The following is a 7,500-nucleotide window of genomic DNA, read 5'->3' as shown; positions in this document are numbered from 1 at the left end:
TTAAGGACCAGGTTTGCTTTAGTGAGGAACATATAGAAAACAATTTTCTCCTACATTGTTTAATTAGATAGTTATATTTGTTACGGAATTTGGTATATTTAGCTTTGTTTGCTGATGTAGGATTTTTACAATAGAGCGTAATTCCTACGACAGGAGTTTTGGAGCCCTGAGGTAAACCAAGGTTTGACTTGTGAACTTTCTTTAACAGATTGGATAAAGAGAGTCCATAAAGAGAGTCCATAAGAGAATTGTACAATTCATTTGGAGAGGAGGATTGTAAGAAAATCCCAGTTAATAGAACGAAGATGGAAACGGAAACGAATTATGAGCAGTTATTAGACGTTTATGGTAAACTGAAGGTTTAGTTGTAGGTTTAAGGGAACAATTAGTGATCTGAAATATAGCTGACCTCTCAAGTCTCACCACAGGCAGCCCAAGCTCGGTATACGATTTATAGACTTTGTTTGGGAAAACATCCTTTGAGCTTATAAATGCTAAAATAAGCTGTAAATGTAGAAATAAAGTTCTCTTACCTCTACATACGGTTGTCCTCGTCTTCTCTGAGTTTGTGTCGTTAGACATCGCAAAAATCCGAAAGCCACAAACCCGTCTGAAAACGGACACAAGTTTGCCCTCCGATTGCACGGCATGTACTAAAACCAGGAACACCGGAACACCCCGGAACACCCCGGAACACCGGAACACTCCAGAACACCGGTACACTCCGGAACACCCTGGAAGTAACCCAAAACCCTCAATTTGGCTAACCCTAGGTCTAGCTAAGAGCTAAGCCCAGTTAAGTTGGTTTTTAGGCCTAGGGTTGGCCAAATTGAGGGCTTACCCTAACTTCCAGGGTGTTCCGGAGTGTTCCGGTGTGCTAACCCGAGGCCTAAAAACCAACTTAAGGCCTAGCTAGGCCTAGGGTTAGCCAAATTGAGGGTTTTGGGTTTCTTCCAGGGTGTTCCGGAGTGTTCCGGTGTTCCTGCTTTTAGTACATGCCCAATTGCACAGAAAAAAAGAGGACAACTGTATGTAGAGGTAAGCGAACTATATTTCTACATTTACAGCTTATTTTAGCATTTATAAGCTCAAAGTATGTTTTCCCATAGAAAGTCGATAAATCGTATACCGAGCTTGGGCTGCCTGTGGTCTCGCGATCATCGCAGCCGTTTTTTGGATGTCACGAGAGTCGCGTGACGCCCCAATAACGGCTGCCGAGGAGACTAGATTTTGTCGTGCGATTCACGGTTTTCAGTTCAATCTCACAGTCTCACGACGAGACAGACAAATTTCACGATAAATAGAGGTGCAAGCTGAAAGAATAAATTTTGTTGTATAATTTCATTTTTGTCTTGCTTAGGTGAGTTTCTTGCGCCAATTCTGTGCAAATCCATAGTTAAACTTAACAAACCAAGCTGTTCAGTTCCTCATCCGTTTGTTCCCTGGAAACAGTCCATGACAGACTGTCGTCCATGACCATATGTAGAACACCTGTTCCAAATTATCACCCTAAAATTGGTGGCACCTGAGAATTTAGTCTCCAGCCTTGGGATTTTATTATAACCGTTGACAACCACGAAATTGAGAAATGGCTCAAATCACGTCGGATCTGGAAAATAACCACACAGGAAGGAAGCTATCCACGACAGCAATAAGGTTAGGCTTTTTAATTAAGGTGTTTTTCATATAATTATTTTCTTAAGCTTTTTATCGAGATTCTCATACAAATCCATATATTTTTGTCGGCCATGCTTACACTGAGCTTGGGGCACCTGTGGATTTTCAAGCTTCGCTCATGTTTTTGTTATTGCCAGATGATCCGGACACCGCTCATGTATCACTGGAATTTGATAACCGTCATCAAAATCAAATTAACCAATCAAAAAGCACATATTAATAATTTTGTCTCTCTTGGGGGAATTTGCGCTTTTTGATTGGTTAATTTGATTTTGATGACGGTTATCAAATCCAATGATGCATGAGCGGTGTCCGGATCATCTGGCAATAACAAAAACCTGAGCGAAGCTTGAAAATGGAGGGTTTTGAGGTTGCAGAGCCATGTAAATGCGATGATTTTTGGCACGATGTTGGCAAAATTATCGACTTTCTACGTGTTCAAGGCTGGGAGGCGAGCGACCTTTGGAAGTGGGAGAAATTCGGCTTAATTCTGGAGGCACTCCGCCGCGAGCGGTCTTGGAAGTTGCACGCCTTGTCTATTTATATTGTATGTGGCGACGCGTGGGATCTGAAGAGGAAATCGAAGCGTCCCAAAAACCCATCAAATCACTGAGGACAACGCAGAAAATAGTAGGTGAGTGAACTTTATTTATCTGGCTGTTCATAAAACGAATTTTCGAAAAGAAACATCGCAATTTGAAGTTTTTATGAAACATTTTCCTCGATCAGTTGAATCGGCCTTTACAACTGTCTCAAAATAACCTGTTGGTTGTAGGGTTATCTGCCTGTGATTAGGCGTGCGATTGTTAGAGCCTTGCCTCACCTCACATTTCCAACAAAAGGGTCTCCACGTTGCAAGGACTCTGATGGATGTTAAAGAGGACACAGAGGTCTCTTTACGTGTTTTCACCTCACATTTCCAACAAAAGGGTCTCCACGTTGCAAGGACTCTGATGGATGTTAAAGAGGACACAGAGGTCTCTTTACGTGTTTTCAATGTTTCTATCGACGTTTACCACTTGGCTGCTGAAACTGTGGTTGCCCTGGCTAAGCCAGTTATTGATGTCACTTTACTGGAGCTGTATGAGGAAAATCACGAGAGTGTTGTGGGCCAAGCCAGAGCAATAAATCGGCATGTATAACACGAAAAAGTTGAAAGGACTCCACCAGAATCCCTACAGGAACTTCTTGGAAGGAGCACTGAGCACTTGGCTGACAGAGAAACTGAGACACTGCACCAACATGTGTTCTCCCTTTCCGACGGGGACTTGGGCACTACACATATGTCCAGCACAGAATTGAAACAGGCAGTGTGCCGCCAATCCGGCGCACCTCTCCATGGAAACAAGATGAAATCGAACGACAAGTAACTGATCTCTTGCAGGAAGGGAAGGTGAAAGAGTCATCAAGCCCTTCCGTGGTCCTCCCCAGTTGTACTGGTGACTAACTAGCCAGAGGTTTTGTATCGACTACAGCCGGTTGAACGCAGCAATGGTAAAGGATGCCTTTCCCATACCACGAGTTGATGATTCGCTCGCTGCTTTAATTGGCTCGAGATGGTTTTCCACGTTAGATCTTGCCTCCGGATACTGGCATGTTGCAATCGACGCAAACGCCCAAGAAAAGGGGCATTTGTAACTCCAAGCGGCTTACACAAATGGAACGTGATGCCATTCGGGCTTTGTATCGCGCCAAGAACATTTGCCAGATTGATGGAACTGGTCTTGAAGGGTCTACATTGAAAATCTGTTTGATTCACTTTGATGATGTGATTGCCGTGGGGCGCACATTCGAGGAGGAGTTAGAACGGCTGAAACAAGTGTTTGAGAAGCTGACCCGGGCGAGACTAAAGCTTAAGCCAAAAAAGTGTTTCTCTTCCATTGTTTCTCTGGTCACAGAATAAGGCATCGGCTCAGACCCTGGAAAGGTCGAACAAGTTCGCAAATGGCCCATTCCAGAAAACAGCAGGGAAGTCAAAAGCTTCCTTGGACTTGCTTCTTATTACGGTCGGTTTGTCTCTGATTTCTCAACCATAGTTCAACCGCTGTACAAGCTAACAGAAACAATGACAGAATTTGTTTGGACAGGGCAATGTCAGCTGGCTTTCAACAGCCTGAAGAGTTTGCTTACGTCCTCTGGAGTCCTGGCCTACCCGACCAGAGAGGGTAAGTTTGTGCTAGACACTGACGCATCAGACCATGGAATTGCTGCAGTGTTATCACAGTTTCAAGACCGTGGCTGGATGGAAAGACCTATTGCATTTGCAAGTCGAACATTGTCCAAGTCTGAAAGGAACTATTGTGTGACTCGTCGTGAGTTTTTGGCGCTTGTAGAGTTTGTCAAGCAACATCGGAATTACCTGCAGGTACAAGATTCTGCATTCGAACTGAGCATTTCCTCTTGCGCTCTGTCAGTAAAGCTAAGGACCCAGAAGCACAACTGGCACGTCGGATTGAATTCTAGCTTAAGTACGTTTGAGTTTGAGATCCAGTATCCGCCGGGACAACGACACCAGAATGCTGATGCACTTTCCGGGCGACCCTTCGTTGTCCGTTGTAGGTGGTGTAAGAGTTGGAAATTTCAGAAAAAAAATGTCTTTTGTTCATGTGGGTGTCCAGACTGCAATGCATGTCCCTAACCCGGACAATGGGCAACCAGCGGAATGTAAACGACCTGTTCGAGAGCGTTGTGCCACGGTACAGTTTGGAACCAACATGAACTTCCCACTTCTTGAGGGAGCAGAAGGAAGCAGATTCTGATCTTAAGTCATCATAGGATGGAAGGAAGCCAGTGAAAGGAAGCCATTGTGGGAGGATGTGTCGCCTCAGAGTCGTGCTGTAAATAGGTTGTGGTCACAATGGGACCGTCTGCCTTTTAGAAACCGTGTGATTTGTCGCAAATGGAAAAATGACATAGGTGAGATCAGAGGAACATCCAGACTGTTCATTCTCATGCAGACTGCCTTTGACGCTCACCATAGCCACACGACTGCGAGTCATCGTGGTGTGCGAAAGACCATAAGCGCTCTTCAGTCTCGTTATTATTGGCCAGGACTTACATCAGCAGTTCATGGATTGGTCGCCAGTTGCCATGTTTGTGGATAAAAGAAAACGTGGGGAAGGAGGCGTCGCGCTCCCTTGCAACAGTATGTGGTAGGAGCTCCCGTGCATGGAACGGATTGCGATTGACATTCTTGGTCCACTGCCAGACACTCCACGGAAGAACAAGTTTATACTGGTGGTTGGTGATTACTTCACCAAATGGACTGTGAGCTACCCAATACCAAACCAGGAGGCCACTACTGTTGCTGAGAAGTTGGTGAGCGAGTTCATTTGTCGCTTTGGCGTACCCCGTGAATTTCGTAGCGACCACGGAACTAACTTCAAGGGTCTTTGCTGAAATTTGCAAGCGACATCGAGAAAACTCGCACAACCCCAATGCACCCCCAGTCCGATGGACAGGTGGAACGCTTCAATAGGACCCTCGTTGAAATGTTGCGTGGGAAGATCAGGGAAGATCAGAAGGACTGGGATCTTCAGCTACCAGCGTGCATGATGGCCTATCGAGGTGCTGTTCATGAGTCAACAGGGGTTTCGCCTAATCTCTTAATGCTGGGTAGAGAACTGGAAGTTCCTTTGGATGCCATAACCGAGGCACCTCCCGATGCACCACCACTCAAGACGGATTACACCCAAGCTGTTCAAAAGAGATTGGCCAGTGCTCATGATTTGGCTAGACGACACTTGAGCAGGGCAGCCATGCGCCAGAAACGGAGCTATGACAAACGCCTTGCTGTTAGACCATTTGTTATAGGTGATTTTGTTTGGCTGCACGATGTTTGGAAAAAGAAAGGGAGAAATCCCAAACTTGACTGGCCTTGGGAGGGGTCTTATTTGGTAATATCAGTGTTGTCTGATGTAGTGTACCGAATCCAGAAGAGCAGGAAGGCCAAGCCGAAGGTTGTTCATTCAGACCGATTAAAGCCTTACCTGGGACCTCCGCCGGAGAGATGGATTCCAAGAAGGCAGACGCAGTTATCGAATCCAAGAGAAGAGGAGAGAGAGAGAGAGGCATCAGATGTAGATTCTCCAGTGTTTGTTGAAGACGGACAGTCAGCTTCTGTTAATGAGAGAGAGAGAGAGTTGAGCTTGTCGAGACAGAATCAACGGTGGGAGAAGAGGGTGATGCTACTCCTGGATCTCATAATACTGATTGCATTGGCGTAGGTAACAGAGACCAGCCTGATGAAGTGAGGGAACCAGAACCTCACGCGGAATTGGCAACTTCTAGTGCGGATGACAATAACCCAGAGGATTTCAGGCGTCATGCAGTGGAGTTGACTGTCCAAGTCGTACCTGAAGCAAATTCCAGTGATCGTGGGAGATCATCCAGGAAGCCAAAGCCACCAAGTCGCTACGGAACTTGGGTGGATGGTTAATTTGATTGGCCGGTAATGCTTGGGGACTGATGGACATTAACGAAGAGCCGAGGCAACTACACAAGTTTACAGGTTTAATTGTCGCGTTTTTCCTGAGAACTGTGGACATTGCCATGTTAATTTACGAACCGTCGTTAGAGAATCAGTCAGTTGTGTCAATTTGAAGTTGTTTTAAGTTTTCTCGGAAGTGATTTGCACAGTTGACCAGCACTGGAACAGTGCTCATAACGGGGGGGGGGGGGGGGGGGGGGGTGGAGGGGTAGTGTAGCGTAGGCGATCGTTGTAGGTACCCCCCTTAGTAACAATTGTAGTCACGTTACGATGGTGCAATAACAGTGTGCCGAGTGTTGTGTTAACTGTTGATCGGTGATTAAAGAAACCAATGTGTTTTATTGTGGATTTTTGGCGTTACAGTATTTACTATTAACCACATGTCATCTCAGGGCCCGGCTATAAGACATCTACCATAGCACTCTTATGATATACGGTACCCAAACAATATCGTGTATTAGTAGAGCTACATATTACGCAAAGACAACTTGAATATCCTGAAAAACAAAATGCTGCTCAGTTGACAATTATGGAATAAAGCGCGGTGTTACATGTACTGCACTGCAACATGTACGCAATGCGCGTCTATTTTTTTTGTCCGACTGATCCCGAAATGCACTCCATCGACTCCAAAACGTTTTCAATTGAGGTAAGTTCTCACTGAGTTCTTTGGAGTATATTTGGAGGCAGCAGATCTTGAATCCAAAAGCAACCGAATAGAACTTAGTGCTAACAAAATCGGGGAATCAGCCGATTAGACATTGTTTACGGAAGCGCTGACTGATGGTTTAGTGACACAGTTCTTACAAAATGATAGTTGAGTAGCTGCTGCTGGAAAACTAGAATTTCTCAAAGTCCATTTTCCTCGGAGATATTAGCATATTTTATTGGCATCTTAAATATTCTAGTTTAAATAAAGGTCATTGTACTGTATGTTGATAGGCTTTTGTACATTATGCTGGCATTTTTTCGAGCACTTTTGTAAGGCAAAAGCATTAAGTATTATTCGAGTATTTTAGTGGCATTTCCCAAAAAACATTTTTTTCCAGAGAAAATGAAGTAAAAATACTTTTTAGTACAAAATCGGCAAGAACAATTCTTAGAAGATTACATTGAAACATTACGCCATACAACAACAAATTAGGGCTACGACTACGACAACGCCACAAAGCAATAATATCATTGGTTATATGAGCATAAATAATCGTGCTGCAGGTGTAGCACGGATTTTAGCAAGTATGTTAGCGGTCCTCTGCATAACGACGACGTGAAATCACCAAATTTGTTTTGACGACAACGTGAGCACATTTTAACTCTGAAAACGCTCGTACCAA

This window comes from Montipora capricornis, chromosome 9 (genome assembly GCF_036669925.1).
Source record: "Montipora capricornis isolate CH-2021 chromosome 9, ASM3666992v2, whole genome shotgun sequence".
NCBI lineage: Eukaryota > Metazoa > Cnidaria > Anthozoa > Scleractinia > Acroporidae > Montipora > Montipora capricornis.
This window is presented reverse-complemented; position numbering follows the sequence as displayed.